This window comes from Globicephala melas, chromosome 16, assembly GCF_963455315.2.
Source record: "Globicephala melas chromosome 16, mGloMel1.2, whole genome shotgun sequence".
Lineage (NCBI taxonomy): Eukaryota > Metazoa > Chordata > Mammalia > Artiodactyla > Delphinidae > Globicephala > Globicephala melas.
This window is the reverse complement of record NC_083329.1, coordinates 23,833,437-23,854,508: the sequence shown is the minus strand read 5'-3', so window position 1 is coordinate 23,854,508 and position 21,072 is coordinate 23,833,437. Positions and strand designations below refer to the sequence as shown.

Genomic DNA, 21,072 nt, shown 5'->3' with positions numbered 1-21,072 from the left:
CCTCCGTGTACCTTTTTGTAAAAGGATGGGCTTGAACTAGGTGATTTCCAAGGTCCTGCTCAGCACTGAGATTCTGTGGTTTTATGAACTTCACCAACAAGCAGAGACATTCCTGTTTAGGCTTGTTTTATGTTCTGATTCCCAAGGACGTAGTTCTAATGGACTGTTCTCCAGAGACTATTTATTTCTTGTTAGCTAAGAATAATTTTCACAAGCAGCAGTAAGTTGTGAGGAGCCTGGTCTGCGTGTGTGGTCCATTTTAGAGTGTTCTGGGAATTCAGCTGAACTCAGCAAGCATTTATGGAATGTCCACTCTTGGGATGAAGTATGGTACACTGGAAGCTACATAGGAATTTGAATTGGAAACCTGGGTTTCAATCTCTGATTTGCTATTTGTAAGCTGTGGCCTTGGGCATGTACTTAAACTCTTTGAGTCTCAGTTTCTCCACCTGTAAAATGGGGACAGAAAGAGTCCCTTCCTCTTTGAGGAGTGCATGAGAGAATAGGCCTAGAGCACACAGCATATCATGCTTGAGGCATGGAAATGCCGATGAATGTGACTCCTTTCCCTGTTAGGCTCCAGGCTTTGATTAGGTGTTAGGAACACAAGGATACATGCAAGTCAAGACACCCCCTGAGCCACAGGCAGACGGACACCCAGTCCGTGATGAGGCATCCATCAGCACTTGAGGTGAAGTATGCAGTGATCAGGGCCACAGAGAAAAGACGTCCAGCTCCTAGAGTCATGAACTAGAAAGCCAGTGGCCAGTGTGCTCCTGGTGACAGTCAGGAAATGCAGACACAATGCAGCTGGGACCAGTTCTGTGAAGGCAGAATGACAGACTTCAGCACTGCATCAGGGTTGGATGTGGCATTTAGACTATCTCCCTCCTGGCAGCACTGTACTTGAGGTCTTCCAAGAGAGAACAGCATCAGTGTTTATGTTTCCAGTGCTGGGCTAGCACCATGGTGGCAGTGGCGTGGTGGGATTCTACAGATGAGAAGGAACAGCCCCTGAAGCCAGGAGTCGCTACTTAGCTGGGAGACAAGGTGTGCTCATTTTTTTTTTTTTTTTTTTTTTTGCGGTACGCGGGCCTCTCACTGTTGTGGCCTCTCCCGTTGCGGAGCACAGGCTCCAGACGCGCAGGCTCAGTGGGCATGGTTCACGGGCCCAGCTGCTCCGCGGCATGTGGGATCTTCCCGGACCGGGGCATGAACCCGTGTCCCCTGCATCGGCAGGCGGACTCTCAACCACTGCGCCACCAGGGAAGCCCGGTGTGCTCACTTTAACAGCAAGAAGCTAGAGGCAGAGATGCGTCATGGCTTCTGACCCCGGCGAGTGCATGGTCATGCAGTGCTTTCCCTCCTGGCCATCTTTCTTCCCTTTTCTTTCATGAAGTAAGTAGATATTAAACACTTGCTGGTGTTGTGTGCTAAGGGTCTTGGAGTGACTGAACCTGGTACTTGCCTCTGGAAGATTCTAGTCTGAAGGGGAGGCAGACATATAAGCTACTATGCTCGGCAAAGTATCACAGGTGCTAAGGATGCTGAGACAGAGTATGGGAGCCAGGGTGGGCTGTACGAGGTGACAGTTTGCCTGGATGTGAGGGTCATGGGGTTGCACCAAGGCATAGAAAGAAGGGGTTCATGGCAGTCCGAGGTGGTTGGGGGGAGATTTTCTGGAGGAAGTGAGCTCTGTGCTGTTTCCTCAAGTCTTCCTTCAGGCCGTAGAGTGCCAGCATTCCCCAAGGTTGGGGAATTCTTCTATTTTGTATTCTTTCTGCTCAGCCTGCTTGAATGTTGCCAGACATGCAAGGGTAGTTGGCGTTGGCATGAAGCCCTCATCTAAAAGTCAATTGCATTGGCCTTTTGAAAATGGGACAAGATATTTATGCTTAATATTTGGGTATTTTTGTTGTTGGCTGCTTTTTTTGTTTTCATACCTCTTTATTGGAGTATAATTGCTTCACAATGTTGTGTTAGTTTCTGCCGTACAACAAAGTGAATCAGCTCTATGCACACACATCCTCATATCCCCTCCCTCTTTAGCATCCCTCCCACCCTCCCTATCCCACCCCTCTAGGTGGTCACAAAGCACCAAGCTGATCTCCCTGTGCTATGCGGCAGCTTTTTTTCCCCCCAGGTCACACTCTGCTCGTGAAATAAGATTAATTTGAAATGAAATTAAGTGTGTTCCACGTAGGACACCCTTGCCAAATAATTGCATCAAATATAGTTTGCAAGGAGGGTTGTCTTTTTATCTTTTCTTAAAGGGCAGTCCAGAATCCAAATGCCTCCGAGAGCCAGCCTGTTCTTGGGTCTCTCTCCAAGATCACTGTCTCAGCTCATCCCTGAGATCCTAGGTCAGGCAGAATTGTAATAATTTATATCTCAGGACTCAGAGAACTTTTCTGTACTGTCTTCACTGAAGGTATCAGCTTTAATAAAAATAAAAGTACCTGGGCTTATTCAGCAGCAAGGGAAAAAAATAAGTAAATCCTCACAAAGCCCTGCATATTTCCTCTTTTTATATGGCAATAGAGACAGAGAGGCAGAGAGAAAGAAAAACCTACAAGGAGGGAGAGAAAGCGGGGTGGTGGGGAGTAGGGACTGTTTCTGGTTCATTGCTCATGCCCAGGTCACAGTGGTGCTGTGGTGCTGCAGATATCTGAGGCTGTGCCCTCCCCCTGGGAGCCAGGGTCAAGTTCCCCTCCAGCCCCGCCTTCTCACAGTTAGGAAAATTGGTTGAACATGGGCCCACCTTTGAAGAATTCAGAACTCAAGGTGACCGAAGAAATATTCTTACTCAGCTTGTTCATTTTGCAAATAAGAAACTGAAACCCAGGCTAGGAAATTTGACATGGGGTGTGTGAGTCTGTGGCTGCCCTCAAGGATGGCTGCATGATGAGCGCTGGGCAGGTGGGTGGGACAAGAAGCCTACATTCTTGATTCTCAGGTGCTGCACTTCCCACTGCCCCGTCCTCACTTGCTTTAGCTCAGCGAGGGGTGTGAGCTGACCAGAGACCGCAAGTCTCTACAGGCAATGACTTTGCTTTCATGACCATTCTTTCTGCCACCCCCCACTCTCCAGGCTCAGTGGTTTCCAACCAGGGGCAATTTTGCCTCCCAGAGGTCTTCCAGAAATGTCTGGAGACATTTGTCATAACTGGGGAGAGAGTGCTACTGCTGTCTAGTGGGTAGAGGCTAAGGATGCTGTTACACACCCTGCAACACGCAGGACAAACCCCCAGAACAAAGAATTATCCGGCCCCAAACGTCAGTCACGCTGCTGTTGAGAAACTCTGCATATCTGATTTTGTGTGTAAGTGTGTCTGTGTGTGTGTGTGTGTGTGTGTGTGTGTGTGTGTGTGTGTGTGTGTGGCGGGGAGTTGTATCTGAAAGAGATGAGAGCTCATTGTGACTGCAGGGAGGGTACTGATATCATTTTGGGGGTAGATTAGGCTCCTGTTTTACAAATTTGCCCAAGCGTCCACATTATACATCTAGCTTGTTGAAAGATGTGTTTCCAGACCCCACCTCGTATATACTGAGTTGGAATCTCCAGGGGTGGGCCCAGGAATCTGCATTGCTACTCTGCTTCAAAGGTGATTCTGACCGAGAGCCCGCTTTGGTACATAATGGATTAGGTAACAGTGTTGGCTGAACATTTATTATTTGCCTATTCAGATAAATCTGGATCTTAACCTCAGCTCTGCCGTTTGTCAGCTGTGTGACCTTGGACAAGTCATTTATTTATTCTCTGAGCCTGTATTCTCTCATCCTCTGAAGAGAGAGGACCACATCCATCTCAGAGTTTGCAGTGAGCATGCAATGAGATAACCTGCGTCAAAGCTCCTGGTGGACAGTAGGTGTTCAGACCTGTTAGATGAGTTGACTGTGTTAGATAATAAGGAGACCTAACCGTCATCAGCCGCTTACATTCCAAGCACGTGTTAGGTACTCTTATAGTATCTTTTCTACTTAGCTTCACAACATCCTTCTTTTATAGCTGGGACACATTCTAGGTACTCTTGAGTATGGCAGGCTGAATAGCAGCCTCCCAAGATGTTCATTTCCGCATCTCTGGAACCTCTTAAATTTACCCTACGTGGTGAAAGGGATTTTTGTTTGTGTAATTGAGTTAAGAATCTTGAGATGGGGAGATTATTCTGGATTGTCTGGGGGAGCCTGATATCATCACAGGGAGGCAAGAGATCAGAGGAAGTAGGAGATAGGACACTGGAAGTCAGAGTCTGGAGTGATTTGAGGAAGGAGTCACGAGTCAAGTAATGGTGCTGGCCTCCGGAAGCTGAAATAGGCAGGGAAGTGGCTTCTCCCCTGGAGCCCCCAGGAGGAACCAGCCCTGTAAGACCCATGTCAGACTTCTGACTTTCAGGACTATAAGGGAATACATCTGTGTGGTTTTTAAACCACAAACTTGTGGTCATTTGTTAGAGCAGCCATAGGAAACTTATACACTTAACCATGGTTTCCTATCCAGAAATTCTTAAAAAAAAAAACATTTTTATTAAAACAAATTTTTATTGAATTATAGTTGATTTACAATGTTATATTAGTTTCAGGTGTGCAACATAGTGATGCAACATTTTTATAGATTATACTCCATTTAAAGTTATTATAGGTAAGGACTATATTTCTCTGTGCTCTACAATATATCCTTGTTGCTTATTTATTTTATGCACAGTAGTTTGCATCTCTGAATCCCATATCCCTGTCTTGCCCCTCCCCCTTCCCGCTCCCTGCTGGTAACCAGCAGTTTGTTCTCTCTGTGAGTCTGTTTCTGTTTTCTTATATACATTCATTTGTTTTATTTTTTTTATTATTTATTTTTTATTTTTGCGGTACGTGGGCCTCTCACTGTTGTGGCCTCTCCCTTTGCAGAGCACAGGCTCTGGACGCGCAGGCTCAGCGGCCATGGCTCACTCGCTCCGCGGCATGTGGCATCCTCCCGGACCGGGGCACGAACCCGTGTCCCCTGCATCGGCAGGCAGACTCTCAAGCACTGCGCCACCAGGGAAGCCCCATTTGTTTTATTTTTTAGATTCTACATGTAAGTGATAACATAGAGTATTTGTCTTTCTTGCCTGACTTATTTCACTAAGCATCCCTGTCTAGGTCCATCCATGCTGTTGCAAATGTAGAAATTGAGTGGTAAAGGGGAGTCAGACATCTAATGTCTAACCAGTTAGAGGAGACACATACACAACCGAAAAAGGTGGGGGGGGGAATTTGCATCAAGGAGCAAATGAACATATATGAGAGAAACAGTTGAGAATAAGAGGATCCTTCCCATCTGGTACTGTTAATCCAGGGGAACACCCTGGAGGAAGTGGGAAGGTGGCCAGCCCCTGAGGTGTGCGTTTGATGCCTTGTAAAGACATTGTGGCGTCTTGGAAAAAACTTCTCTCTTGCCCAGTGATCCTCTGACCCTTAGATGCGAGCCTTCCATATGGTCTCCTGCCCTCTCCTTTCCCAGATGGCACAGCGGTTCCTGCTGTTGGCTTAACATGTTTGGAAGCTGCTTCTGTCTCCCCTGTGACTCTGATTAGAGGATGACAGGCGAGGTCCGTCTCCATTTCCCGTCTTTGCCACGTGAGTCTCCACTCTCCCCAGCCTCCGCCTGCACTACCCCGCGACAATTGATGGGCGGTGTTAAGTGCTGACTAACGTGGTTATTAGAAGTATGAATTATTTAAGGAGACGTGCACATCATTAACCTGTTGTTCATGGGGGGAGTCTTGACAGGCACATTAGCCTTAAGCACGGCGCAGTTTTGCCTGTGGTGGGAGGGAGGACGGAGGCAGGGGTGGGGTTGGGGGCTGAGGGGGTGGGCGTGGTGCAAAGGATCAGCTGCGTCAGTATTGGAAAGAGTTGCCCCGAGAAAAGAGGCAGATTAGAAAAAAAGCTGAGCGTCGTTTGATAGAGCGATATTTTTGGCTCCGGGACACTGTGAATTGGAAATGCAGGAGAATTAGCAAGTCACACCTTCAGAGGCATCTGTGAGCGTTATGTACCAGTATGATCACTGTAATTATAATAATAATAAATGTTCTGTCATGGTGTGGCTCGTGGAGGTCACCCTGAGGTAAGAGGGAGAAGAGGAAGAGGGATGGAGAGGGAAGTTATTAGTAAACCTTAGGCCCAGCCCTCGGAGTCCTCACCCCTTCCCCACACTGAACCCTTCTCTGCGAAGCCTCCTCGTCCAGACTTTGGTGACATGATGAACCTGCTTGGTCTAGAGGCATGAGCCCTGGGTAGCTGCTCTTCTTTCCAAAGGAGCTGTTTTGTTAGATGAGGAGCCCGCTTCTTGTTCTTGTCCCTCTTTGGATCTGGAGGGGCGTCTGGTCCAAAAGCATATTTTCCTTTTGTGGGGTAATGAGCTTTGAAACTGGATCTCTTGGTGCGACGGGAGATGAGAACGATCTCTGCTAGACTGTGCTGCACTAAGGCTCTGAAACGGTCACGTTTAGAGGGAGGCCAGGGCAGTGGCCAGCTGAGATGTCATCAACCAGGGGTCTCCTGCGGCTTTTGTCAGTCATCCAACGTTTGCTGAGTGTCTGCTGGGTGATCCTTATCTTATGGGGACACAGAAGTGTCAAATAAGATCTTAGGAGCTCACTGCCTTCTTAGGGAGAGAATAGTAACACACTATAGAATGTAGAATATTCTAGCTATAGACTAGTATTACTATGACTGGTACCAGTGCTGCTAGGAAATATACTGTTCCCTAATATCGAGAGTAATATAATTGTTAGGAGATATATTATGTAGCTCTCTTAGCTATGCATACCACTATTAGTAACAATAAGTGGAGAGCACTGTTGTACCAATCTAGGTGTGTTTTGGACAGAAAATGAGTATCCATGGGGATTACAGAGGGTAGAGAGCTCTATAGGCAGGTGTAGTGGTAATACTGATATCTAACATCTGCAGGATGTTTTATATAGCTCGTACCTATCTTTATATCTCATGTGATCTGCACAACGGTCAAGTGCATCCCAGAGAAGTGAAGTAGCTTGCTTATATCACGCAGCTGGTGAGTGGAAGAGCTAGGGTTCGAACCCCTTGTGACGCTGAGGCCAGGACTTGCTCCACTGCACCACAGCTGCCTGCCCCACAGAATGGTGTGCATTCCTGCGTGGTATGTGCGTCACAGTGCCTTATGCTCCAGAGTCCTTCCACTTCAGTCACCTCCTTTGATCCTCGCAGAGAGGCAGCATATGAGGAGGGCTTGGGTTTATTCCGGGCCTTTCAGAGGCATGAGACTGTTGGATGACATGGCTTTGAGCCACCTGCCAGCCTTTGTGAGAGGAGGGCACCATGACTCCTGGAGAAAACACAAAAGTCATACGCATGTACACACACACACACACACACACACACACACACACACACACACACACACACACACACACACACACACACACACACACACACACACACCCCAAGGGAAAAAAGAAGAAAAACTCACAGAGCAAACAAAACAGTAATGGAAAGCTGCAACCAAGCAGAACCTTTAGCTGCGTCACTGTGCCTCGCTCATTGCCCAGTATCAGACGGCCTTTCCTACCTTCCGGAAAGGCAACAGCGAATGACGTGCGGGGTCCATCGGGCGCCCTCGTTTCCTCCTGCTGATTGTCAGGCCCGGTCTGGGCATATAGCTGTGTGGGATTTTGGCATCCATCAGGGCAGATCTTCTGCCCCTTTTTCCTGGGTTCTCTGGGTCTGTCCCGTTTCTCTGCCATCATTTGTGCAGCAGAATCTTCTTCAGAAAAAGGAAATGAGATGGAATGAGGATACAGTTACTGAGTTTTGCAGACACAGTGCCAGTTTTGTTTCTACGTGCAGATAGGGTGCGGGTGTATGTGTGCATGTGGACCCACACACGCACTCACAGACATGCCTCCACACTCAGTATCTGGAGCGGGATCTGCCATCCTGTGTGGGGATCATCTGTATTCCCAGTTCCGAGACAGCTTTATTATCTTAAACCTCCCTTATGATATTTCCTGTGACTGACAGTTACTGTCATATTTTTGCCTGATACACACTGAGCCTGGACTTAGCTTCGGGATGTGTCACCTCGTTGTTTACCGTCGCTCACCCACGCTGAGCCCCATGCTGTTCATTTCAGCTGGCCTGCTTCCATCAAGAGGAGGCAGAAGCTCGGGAACCAGACAGGATGTGCCGTGGTTGTGGTGGCTGTTTGTCTGGGGCTGGGTCACTTCTCTAGAACAGGCTTCCCTTGAGCATCCTGTCGCTAATGACAGGGAGGACGTCTCAGTGCTAGTGAGAATTTAATAAGAGACTGCAAAGATGTCTAGTTTATCTTTCTCATCAGTGCAGTGACCTTACAAGTGGTCATCAGCCTATTCTTGGATACCTGCAGAGACGGGGAGATCACTCCATTCCAAGGCAGCTCACTCTCTTGCAGATTAGCACACGCTCAGCACGCGGGGAGATGGGAGGGGCGCTGAGCTAAGAGCCTGGTGTGAGCCTAGGTTCTCCTCCTGACTCTCTTACCCATAAGCTAGGACCTCAGGCAAGTCTGGTCATCTGTCTGCGTCTGTTTCCTCTGCCTATGAAATGGGGGAACTGGGTTTCAGATGGTGCTCTGAGCAGCTTGGGGTTTCTGGAAGGTTCCTCAGGGGCTGCAAAGAAGGTTGAGGTAGGGGTTAAGTGTTGGCAGGGGCACCAGTCATACTAAAAGAGAATTATTATGATTTTGTGTTTTATGTTTTGGGCTTTGAATACATGACTTTTGTAGATAAACAAGTTTAAAAAACAATAGGAGAAGAGGGTTCAAGGTCCTCTCTAGCTCTAATTTTGTATGATCTTTGAAATCTGTAGCAGTTACCATGAGGTCTATTTAGTAGAATAATACTACTTTAAATCTATTTTACAGAGAACAATTCTAACGCCTCTTACAAGACAACCTTCCTACTGTCTCCCACCTTTTTAAAGTCCACAAGGGCAGGTTGTGAATATTACATCAGAGGCAGCCCTGGCCAGAATAGTGAATTAAGAGAGGTTTGTTTCGATGTCCTCTTTCCTTACTTTCTTTCCTGTGTTACTCTCTTTTCTACTCCAGGTGCCTCTGTGGTTTCCCATTCTCCCCAGACCATCAGACCCAGCCAGCTCTCACTACGGGGAAATTCTCTGATAACCTTACCCTGGTTGTAAAGTGTTAGCTGAGGATGTTTTAATAGCTTCCAAAATACTGGGGACTTTTGAAGCCTGAGAATCTAAACCTGTTCTCAAAAAAAAAAAAAAATGAATGTCTAATGGTTAAGTCTGGGGTTCTGAGATAAATTGCGTCCCAGGAAGCTGTGGTGTGCGCACAGGCTGCTCCCGGCAGCTTCAGCTTCTTCATCCCTTCCTTTGGCTGTGTTTGCCTTAGAGGTGTATTTCCAATTTTGCCTTGCAGAAGTGTTTCTAAAAGTAACTCTCCCGGAATACTAATCCTAAAGCCTCTGAGAAAAGGGCTCCTCTGCCAAATGCCTTTGGGAAAACGCTGGGTATCATGGTTCCCTCTTAGAGTCTCACAGCGCACCCTGATCTATTTCAGACTCTGAGAAAGCCATCAGGGAGGAGTCCTGGTTTATCTTTGTTGAATCCAGTGTTTCCCAAAGTGTTTGACCAGAGTAGCCTATTTTCCTCTAAGTAATGGCTGTTAACATCCCTCAGAACTGGTGTTCCCCAGCACACACTGGGAGCATTAGTTCTCACTGGGCGTGGTTTTGCTCTCCAGGGGGCTTTTGATAAAATCTGGAGACATTTGGGGCTGTCAGAACTAGCGGGGAGAGTGCTGCTGGCATCCACTGAATAAATGCCGGGGATGCTGTTACACATCTTAAATGCACAGGACAGCCACCTGCCATAAAGAATTATCCGGACTCAAATGTCAATAGGGCCGAGGATGAGAAACCGTGTTCTAGAGTTAGGCAGGAACCAGGTCTGTTTAAGTGCAGTGCAAAGTCCTGTAAAAGCAGGGACTCAGCTGGGCCTTTTATGATGAGGGGTGTTTTCTGGACAATGTGGAAGGACACGCACCAGGTGATATTTCCCTAACACTACCGAATGAATCCAGAGCCCAGCGCTCCTTCATGCCCAGAGAGAGGCAGCGCTCAGCTCCCTCGAGCCCCCCATCCCACTGTGTGGACAGGGATGAAAGGGGCCTTCTCCCTGCAGAGCTTCTGGGATCAGGGCTGACAGGGCGCATCACCTGTTCTCAGCCTCCCTTCCAGAATCAAGTGGTTTAGCACCCTCATAGGATGAGCCTGTTTTCCCAGCTTGCGGATTGCACTTTATTTATTTTTTTGCATCTTGCTCCAAACCTCTTTTCTTTTTCTTGGATCGACAGGGCCTGGCTGCTCCTTCTGGAGATGTTGACTTGGTGGAAAAAAATGTGCTTGCTGTCAAGCAAAGAGCATTCCTGGGACTGAGATTCTTTAAGTCCCAGCGATTTATCTGTTTCCGTAAAGCAGAGCAATGACGCTTGTTAGTCAGCAGAACTCACACCTGCAGCCTCCCCCCAGCCCCCCGCCCCGCTCCATCCTGTTCCACATCAGGGCAGAAGAGCCTGCTGCAGTTCGCAGCCTTTCTGACTCTCTAAGTCAGTGAACAGTGAGCTCTTTGGGGCTGTGGATCCCTTTGAGAATCTGATGGAAGCAAAGGAATTTCTTGCAGAAAATTGCACACAGATGCATATACACAATATTGCATGTGATTCGACGTGGTGCATGGTGGTCTGTGTTTGTGAACTCAGAATTCGACATACCTAATTTTCAGGCTACTCCTTGGAGACAGTGGCTGCTCTTGTGGCTCTGCATTGAGCATCCTCATTGGGGCGTACAAGGGAAGGACCACCTCAGTTCCTTGCCTCAAAGAACTGTTGTTCTTGGGGAATCATAATTTAACAGAGTGAGTTAGTAGCTCATGCATTCATTCATTCATTTATTCAGCATGCGTTTATTTTGTTCCCGGGGAGCAAAATATCAACTACTGGAGAGTCAGCGATGAAAAACCACTCTTCTTTCTCTCAACAGTAGAGGATATAGGAAAGGACACTAAGGTCTAAGGTCCACCTGCTTGGATTGAAGAAGTGTGTAGGGTCCGGCAGGGTCTGCTAGGTGCCTGGCACTTGATCCTGGACTCAAGTTTGACCCGAGAAGCACTTTAAGAAATCACCCAGAACCTTCCAGGGTCCCAAGGCAGCAGAGTCCATTTCCCCTTTTCAGTGCCCTCTGCAGAGCTGAAGCCACTTGAGTGGCTTCCCATAGTTGTTACAGGCAAAGAACGGAGGACACAGGGCCCCCACCTTGGGGTTTTAGGAATCGGCTCACCTGTTGTGGTCCACAGCTTCCACAGCACCTATCAATTAACTTGGTAGAGGATAAGGCTGTCTCTTCTGATCACATAGCCTTATTGATGGAGCTCACCGATGTGGGAGTCTCTGTAGAGGGAGAACTTTGCAGAATGATGAACACCTTTGCAGTGAATCATGTTTATGCCAATTACATGTTTTCTTCCTTGTTTGGGCTCCGTAACGCGTGCAATAAAACAACTAGCCTCCTTCTTTGGCTAGTCGTTCGGCTAGTATGGCTAGGGCACATACTCTAGGCATCCTGGGAGGAAGACGAGCTGGTCTGTTTGTTTGAGCTGGTGAGTACTTTGAGCTCAGCTACAGTCCGGCCTAGCCATCTGACGCTCTTACAGGGTGGGCAGGTGGGATTTCTTTTTCCAGAAACAATCTGTTCCTGCACAAGGTTGTGATGGTCTCGCCTGAAGAGGGACAGTGAAGTCCATAGCAGTTGGATTCAAAAGAAGAAATCACTTTTCCATAATTGGTACCTTTTCATCCTCCTTTTCAAAATGCCCAGCACCGCTACCACAGCTCTGAATCCGCAGCAAACTGCAGGGTAGGGGAAAAGACTACACAGAAATTACAGTTGTAAGCAGGCAGCTCTCTGCGTGTGAGAATGGGGGTTGCAATTACAGATTTATATGGCTCCATTTTCTGCTTTCAGTGTAGCTGTCGACATCTCAAACTGAGAAGCCCATCGCTGCGGCCTGGGCAGCCTCCTCCCAGCTCCCGTGTCAAGAGAGATTTATTATTCTTCCAGATTCTACCCATAGCAACTCCCTCCAGATGGCCCTAGGGAGGGAGGATTTTATTTTATTTCATTTTGCTGAGAACCACAGCTCCGCAGAGACCGTGTTCTGTCTCTCAGGCTAGGTTCCTGAATCTGGGTGAAGAAGGCCGGGAAATTGAATTGGGCAGTAGCTGTGTTGAAAGAAAATGAAAATGGAGCCAAAAGACCATTTATTGCTGCATTGTGGGAACAGAAGACTGGAACAATAACCATAATGTCCGTCAGTTGGGAACTGGTTAATTATGCTCCATCCACAAAATAGAATATTATGCTGCTGTTAAAAGGAGTGAGGAGGATTTACGTACACTGATAAGGACCGATCTCCATGGTATAATTAAAGGAAAAAGCGCAGTGCATTTTATATAGCATGCTTGCATTTGTATAAGAGTAAGAGTGATTTCTAAATAGGTACCTTACGTCTACAGGGCGATTTCTGAGATGACTCACAAGAAATTTGTAGTAATACTTGCCACTAGGGAAGGACTTGATTGAGAGACAGGGAAGGCAGGAAAGCTGTTTGTAGAAAATCCTTTGGTGCTTCTGGATTTTTCTTTTCCTATATCCTTATATTACTTTCTCAAAAATCACTTAAGGCTAAAAAAATGATTTTCAAATCTAATAATGTCTAGCAAGGTTTGCTTTCAGAAGGATGAGTGAATTGTGGTTTGAGTGTGACTAACCAAAGCTACCCAGGAATGAAGAGTCTCAAGGAACTCCCATTATTGTGTGGGATTTATCACTTCTAATGATAAGTAAGAACTAGAACCTGTCAGGTGAGGTACGATTTTACCTTCCTTTATGCGGATGCATTGAGTACATTATGGTCCGCATAAATTGCATTTATACCACACTAATTTGTTATGTGCCATTTATTAGAAGCTCAAACATCCCTCCTAATGACATCATTGTTTACACCAGCTAGGCTCACTGCCTCTTCTTTCCTACTATTCTTCTGCAGGGGTGGGGTGGATGGTGTGTTTCTTGGGGGCTCTCAGAATTTCTTTCCTGTGAATCAGGGGTCAGAGAAGTAATATAAATGTTTGGAATGGCCAAGTGGGAGGTAGTAAAAGTGGTGAGGCCTTTGGCAACCAGAATGGCATATGCCCCTTTTGGATCAAATTCAGCTTGAAAAAAATCTGCAGGTCATATCTTGTTCAAGACCTGGGAAATTCTATAGTCCCTTTCCTAAACCCTTCTCTGATGTCTCAGCTTCCTCTTTCAGGCATACCTGGCCCTACGGATCCAATAGAAGCCTCTCTAGTCAGAAAGCATCCTCCAGAGTTTTGGTGTTGAGTCGATAGAGGAAGGTTGACCAGATAGCCGGGAAGCAACCTGACTCTGCCTGTCTGTGAATTCTGCCCCAAGTTATTGAAAAGGCATCTTGTCTCTTGTGTTGGACACCAGATTCCTGGAGGGCGAGGACTTATTCATCTTTTTACTCGGGGCAGAGATGAACACATCTTGCCCTGGGCTGTTCTTCAAAAACCTAGATCATGCAGTATGTTACTGGGTTATAGCATCACAACTGGGAGGCTGTCTTCCCAGGGCGTATTTCTCTGATAGGAAAAGTGAAAACTAGAACAGAATGGCTGAGAAGATGTAATTAACAAATGAAATCATTCTTAGCACAATAAGTATTCAGAATAAGAACCTGGTAAGCATTAAGGGAATAATGGTTGCCCTTTGAAAGTGTAGCTGTAAGTGGAGGTGAGTACTTTAGATTGTCCTGCTCTGAGCCCTCTGCTGCCGCCTCCATGTAAAGAATATCTGGCTGCGTGACTTTTGGGACGATGTTTCCTCTGTCTTCCTCTGGCTAGTAGGAATCTTGGCTGTCCCAGTGGCCAACTTTGTCAGATAATTCAGGACTTTCTCGCTTATGCTGTCTCTTCTTAACGGTTTGGCATGACTCGGGATTCTGTGCCAACGCTGCCATAACTCTCCTCGGGAACTCACCCGTACAGAAGCTTTTTCCCCAGAATAGGAGTGCGAGAGCCCGTCCAAAAAATAAGCCTATACTGGAAAGAAGTCCAGAGAAAAGGAAAAGAAAAAAGAACAGAGATCCTTTTCAAGATGGAGGGAGAGAAAAAATCTATGGCCTTGAGTTGTAATCTCCAGGTAGACTGATTACCATTGGAAGATCCACCTTGTTCCCTGGTTGGCCCAGCCCTCCCTACCTCTATAGTCTAATGGTTTACCCATTTAGTGGCTTATATGCCACCTCCTACCTGAAGCCTTCCCTGATGTTCCAGATGAAAACAACTTTCCCTCTTAGGACGTAACTCTGTTTCACTACTTGTCTCTCTCTCAGTGCTGACTTTCTACCTTTTATGGTGGTTATTTGTGTCCATGTTTATAGAACGTCTCTGAAGGCAGAGATTATGACTTGGTGATCAACATTTTAGCAAGTATTTTACTGAATGCTTATTATATACCACTCCCAGTGCTAATGGGGGAGTACTTACACAAGCAAAATGCAGTCTTAGCACTCAGGCATTTACCTTTAGGAGAATCAAGTATGGTTCTTTGCACAGTGTATGTGCAATCTCTATTGAGTGAATGAGACTCAACCCTCTCTGCCCTGTTTTAAGGATGAGGAAATTGAGGTCCTTGACTACTTGACCTTCATAAGATGACATTCCTAGTTTGCATAAAAATGGAAACTCAGGAGACTCTTTTCTTGCTTGATTTTGTAGTCTACAAACAGCATCATTCTCTTGGCCAGTCATCTCATAGATGAATAAGTAGGGCTGGGAGAGCCTGGAGGTAGCCCTAACCTTCCAAAGTTGGGAATACAACTCAGGGTGCACTGAGAGCTAAAGAAAGAACATGCATGAGCCATTCAAAGCAAGGCCAGTAGAATGGTAGGTATGTCTGAAAAAGGCTAAGAAAGGATTTGGTGAACCAAGGAGGAAGCTGGTGGTGGAGTGAGAAGGCTGAGCCTTGGGGCAGGTGGATCCTCTTTAACTGGTCACTCTGCATATGTCTGTAGACTCCTGGAAGCAATGTGGACTCAGAGCCTTGCAAACAAACCTATGTCTATCCAAACGCAGCTTTAATCCGTCCCTCGTCAGACTCCAGCCTTCCCTTTTCCTGGTAGCTATGCAGGTGAGTTGGCACTAGAAGATACCTCAGGAAGCCATCTGATTCAGCCCCTTGCCTTTATGCCAGGAGGATATTGTCTCCATTTAACAGGTGACTTAAAAGAGGCTCAGAGGAGTTTAGGGGTCAGAACCATTCAGGAGAGATCCCCGCAGTGGCGAGCCACGGTGTACAGAGTGGCCATTGAGTGGCCATTGAGTGGCCATTTTGTCAACGTTCTTTCTGATGAAGGCACCTCATTCAGTTGAAACTCAGGCTCCTCAGGGACTGACTCTAAAGCCACCCCTTTGGGCTTCAACTTGGAGCATGAGAGTGTTGGTGTCTAAGACCTTGAACTCTGGCTGCTGTGCCTGGGTGACACAGCAAGGCTTAGAGGGGTGCCCATGCCGCTCTGAGAGGGTCTGGAGCTGAAGCAGCCACAGGCACACAGGCTCCAGAGCATCTCCTGAGTCCCTCTCTTCATTCATAAGCAGATAAGCTCTTCCGTTGATACCTAGTGGATCATCTGGAGTTCTCTGAAACTCTGGGAAAACTGAAGATCTTTCCAAATTGGGAGTCTTTTGGTGGCTGTGGTCACAACAGACGTTTATATTTTCCACACCTCTTTCCATAACAAAGCCAGTAATTAAAATCTTTTGCTGAGACTAGAGTTGTTATATTTCTGTTTGGGAATCAAATCAGAAAGAAGGTGGGGGGAATAGATCGGAGTCATAAGTGTAGAGAGAAGCCTGGACAAGTGTCTACATTTTCTGCAATGAGAAGCTCATGTTTTGGGGGTGGTTCTGGTCTGAGTTAAAAACTCAGGGACCAAGAAAGTCAGAGTTATCCTAAAACATCATGGGCCTATCCTGTTAGAGTTATCTGGGCAATAGAGCTTGGTGGGAAAAAGATGGAGAACGTACGATGGGACCTCCAAGCTCACGCTCCTGGGAGTGCCTGTTTATCCAGTGCAGCTTGACGCTACCTGTAGTCTCATCCTCCTGTGGCATGTGGTTGGTTCCTCTTTTTGACTGCATCCCATTCTGTTTTGCTTCACTAGTTAAGCATGTTAATGACTACCGAAGACCACTTGGGCCTTGAAGGCAATGAGTATTTTATTCCCCTTGGATTGCTCATAGCATTTGTGCTGTTCCTGGTAGTTAGAAGAAATGCAGTGGATGTTTAATGCTGTGGTCTTTGCAACATTTCCTGCTTTGGAAAGTGAACTTCTAAATATTCTTCGTTCCAAGATGGCTACAGTTCTTCTTCACACTTATTACTTCCTTCCAAAGAAGACTATTCAGAAGCAGCCTTCTTCTTTTTTTTCTTGCGGTACGCGGGCCTCTCCTGCTGTGGCCTCTCCCTTTGCGGAGCACAGGCTCCGGACACGCAGGCTCAGTGGCCATGGCTCACGGGCCCAGCCGCTCCGTGGCATGTGGGATCTTCCCGGACCGGGGCACGAACCCGTGTCCCCTGCATCGGCAGGCGGACTCTCAATCACTGCGCCACCAGGGAAGCCCTAGAAGCAGCCTTCTTCATGAAACTTTTAATGACTCTGATTTACATGACCCTACCTTCTCTAAACTCCTACATTTCTGTAGGTTGTGCATTATCATATTTTTTCAATTCTTCTACCTTCAGGTAGATCGTGGGCTCCTTGGATCTTCCCCAATAGCTATGTCCCTACTTTGGGACTGAATGGTTTTTGGATCATTGACTTCCCAAGTTTTATTTCTTAATAAGGAGTTTCATTGTGTCAGCATCATGTTGGGGCAAATGAGGAGAGGAGTCCTGGAACTTGTGCTGGACTATATTTATATATAAAATGTATATACATATGTGTATATATGATGTATTTATAAATATATAGAAATGCATATGTGTATATATGTAACATGTATATATATAAACATATGTATTACATAATATATATGTACATCTACTTACATTTTTCTCATTTTAATCCTCACAACAAACTTGTGATAAACATTGTTATTATCTCCATTTTTGAGGAAAAAGAGATTCCTATCACGTTAGAAGTGAGTTACCTTGAATGTCAGATACCATAACCCCATCTCATACGGGTGAATTTTTTTTTACCTACAGTGGCTGAATAGGGAGTTGAACTCTATGTACAATAAACACAGACTCTACAATCAAGGTAATTAAAATAATGAGTCTGCGCTCTCATTCTTGCCCAAGATCACAGAGCCAGTAATCTGTGAACCTGTCATTCAGTCTCAGGTCTGCCTGACTCAAGTGCTTCTGGTCTTTCCTGATTGAAAGGGCACAGTAATGGAGGGCTGTGTTTAGGAATTTGGATTCTACACCACAGGTGACCTTTGAATGCTTGATGAAGAGCTAAGTATGAACTTTGACAATATATTATATTAGGACATCCTTGTTAGACGGTTGGGAGGTGGGTGGGAGGCTGTGAGAAGGAAGAGGAATCAGTTAAAGTCCATGGTATTACAGTATTCCAGGTAAAAGATGGTAAGAACCTGGATGGAAATTGTGGGAACACAGAGGATGTGATAACAAGTTATCATTGCAAAGGTAGCGTTAGGATTTAGCAATGATTGAATGAGTTTAGGGAAGAATTAGATCAGTAATATGGCTTTTAGGTTCCTGCTGACACCATTAACTCAGACAGGAATACAGACAGGAACAGGGATTTTCTTTAGCAGAGGGGAGGGAAGGAGGACGTGTATGATTTTGACATATTATGATTGAAGTACCAGTAGTTCAAAAGGTTGGAGTTTTCTAGGAGGCAGTTGGATGTACAGGACTGAAGATCAGGAAGGAGTTCTGGATGGGAGAGGGAATTTTTGGATCCATCGGCAGTTAGGTGGTCATGAAGCTGTAAGAGTGGACTAAATTTCCCAGGAATAGAATGTGGAGAGAGAGGGAGGGTTGAAGGTGGAACTCTGGCAGTGACCAAAATTTAAGGGGTGGAGTGAGGCAGGTCAGTGATGACAAAGCTGAAGAAGATGCCCACAGAGTGTTAGAAATGCAAGGACTGGGCCTTTGTCTCACCTCAGTTTCCAGGCCATAGGAAAGTAATATGCAGCTCCGTCTGAAGACTTCTAAGACCTCCCTATCAGGATCATTCATCCCTGAATTTCTGGAAGTGACGATTCCAGATACTTTGTTCTGTTGTCAGACTTCATACCCATATTTTTGTCAGATTTTGTGTCCAGGTTTTTGGTTTGGGAAACGTTGCATGTGTATTTATTGCTCATCAGCTCTCTGGAGTGAAGCGTGCGATATTCCCCAGTACGCCAGTTTTCCTCCAAGGGTTGACGGTTGGGACGTTTTCTATCATGAAGCCAAAGTGATAAAAAGCCAAGTGGCTGCTGTAGATGGGAAGATAAATAGTGATAAAGGGAGCTCTGGGGCTCAGAACAGATGCCTGTGGTATGGGGTGGAGAGTCCTTCAGGTGCCCAGAGGAGAAAAAGCTACAGGAATCTAGGGAAAGTTGACCAAAAGAGCCCCCATCAGAAGGATTTACACAAAAGTTCAAGGAGGGGTGTCAAGGCAGATTGTGTGTGTGTGTGTGTGTGTGTGTGTGTGTGTGTGTGTGAGAGAGAGAGAGAGGGAGGAGAGGAGAGGGGAGGGGAGGGGAGGGGAGGGGAGAGGAGAGGAGGCTGTTGGGGGCTGGTCATTGATTATTATCCAGCATAGTTGAAGAGGAGAAGATTTGGAAAGTTACTTCAGCAGACAATACATACCTACGTATCTTATTCAGGTTTTGCTGTCAGGACAAGGAGACTGCTGTGGTAACAGGGCCTTGCTGGAGTTGCATTCCCTGGCAAGTGCGCTGTCTTTCTGGATGTCATAGCCCAACACCCACATAAGGCTTAGAGAGGATTAGGACCCTAAGGAAGGCCCTCGATGGACTCAGTGGGGGATATGGAGATGATTATGACACAGCACAGTGGGCCTGATGTCTGAGAACAGCATTCTCAGGCATATCAGACCTAGTTTCCCCTTTTGTAACAAATATTTTGAAATCCTCACTTTACAGTGCTGAAATGAAAATCAGAGAAAATGTAACCCGCCTACAAACACAATTAAAATCAACATAATGCCCTAACTCTAATATAAAGGAGAAACAATTGGAGTAATTTATAACAAAACAGTGTGTATTTCACTGGATGCTAAGGTGTGACTATGCTGGAAGGTATAATGAAGTCGTCAGATGCTTACTCCTGTATGTAGAATTACCCCGAGTGAGATAGTTACAAAAGCAGACTGACACAGGTGTGTGGTATTGGAAATTCAAACACTGTAAATGGTGCTTCCATTTATTGTGTGATATTTTTTTTAAAATGGTGAATAATTTGATGAAGTTCTTTATAAAACAAAAGGCAATCTTCCTTCAACCTATATGGTAGCTGTATACCTAGAAAATTCAGTCTATTAGTACTGTGCAAAAATATTTTCTGCTTATAGATAAAATGAATTTAGGCTCTAGGCTTGGTTAATGACAAACAGGTTCTTCCCCAAAAGAATGTCTGGTGGTGGTTTTTCTACCCAGGGTTGTGAGATGATTTCCCATGGTACAACACAGATTCCTGCCTCTGTCCACTCAATCCGGGATTGCCCTGTCCCACCAAATTTTCAAAATGCCCCCTAAGGGCCAGTAGCTCTCCTGTTGGAACCATTATTTTAGACTTGGTGAGAGTCAGAAAAGACCAATTCTACTGGGAACTGAATAACTCCAGTTATCCTGTGTTATCAGTGAGGAGCTGTCCGTGGTGCTGCTTAGTCTTTGGTGCAAACTAATTTGATTACTATGGATTTGACTAATTCCAAGTCCTAGCTGCACTGTGACCCCTCTTTGATCATGGCTTCCTGATTCAGGACTCTAGTTATCAACTTTGGTTTTATCTGTAATGAGAATTACGTGCCCAGTAGTCAGGCCAACAGCCAGACCTGGCCCTGCTTTGGACTGGGAACCATCCTGAGCGGTGGTGTGGGTTTTTTTTTGTTTTGTTTTTGCGGTACGCGGGCCTCTCACTGTTGTGGCCTCTCCCGTTGCGGAGCACAGGCTCCGGACGCGCAGGCTCAGCGGCCATGGCTCACGGGCCCAGCCGCTCCGCCGCACGTGGGATCCTCCTGGACCGGGGCACAAACCTGTGTCCCCTGCATCGGCAGGCGGACTCTCAACCACTGCGCCACCAGGGAAGCCCAGTGGTGTGGTTTCAGCTGAACCTTCTTTGTGGGATCAAAAGGAGGACCAGATCTTCACTTCTAAGATGTTTCATTGAAAAGTCCTTGAAGAGGGATTCCATTAGTTGTCTGCCTTTTACCAGGGTGGAACACAGTTCTTTTCTCAGATTTGGATTTAGTAGGGCCTGCGGTTTCCATAGTTTGTTGTGTATTTCTGAAAAGCCTAACAGTGCTATGCTTTCTGTAGCTGAAGCTCTTAACAGTATTTCCCAAAGTGTGAGACCTGTAAGAGTTCATCTAGTACATGGATGTGGCAGTAAGTAACATTGGTTCATTTGGTGAGATAATTAATCCTTTCTCAGTCTGCTTTTAATCCCTTTAGGATATCAAGAAGAAGATCTCAGTTTGGGGCTAGTGTGTCTTTGACACCTTTCTAACACTTGATAATCTCCTATTTTAACAAAGAAAGGGCAGGCCTCAGGCTCAGAGCCCACAGCAGGGGACTGTATTGACTAGACTTTAATGGCCATGTTTTCTCTGCTTTGTAATTATTTTCATGATTACTCTGCATTTATAGCAGGTGATACTGATTTTCCATTTTGGTAGTAATACCAAGTTTTATTTCAAAGTCAATTAATTTTA

General features: G+C 46.1%; 1 protein-coding gene across 5 annotated transcripts in view; it reads left to right on the top strand.

Moving 5' to 3' along the window:
• SORCS3 (sortilin related VPS10 domain containing receptor 3) overlaps nt 1-21,072 on the top strand; it is a 612,586-nt gene that overhangs the window by 140,597 nt on the left and 450,917 nt on the right. Inside the window, exon 1 of one of the 5 annotated variants that reach the window (XM_060286393.1) lies at nt 1,167-1,398. The exons of the other annotated variants lie outside the window; for them this stretch is intronic. The gene's annotated coding sequence lies outside the window, so the exon portion shown is untranslated. Of the gene's footprint in view, nt 1-1,166; nt 1,399-21,072 lie in introns of those variants that run through there. 5 annotated transcript variants of the gene reach the window in all.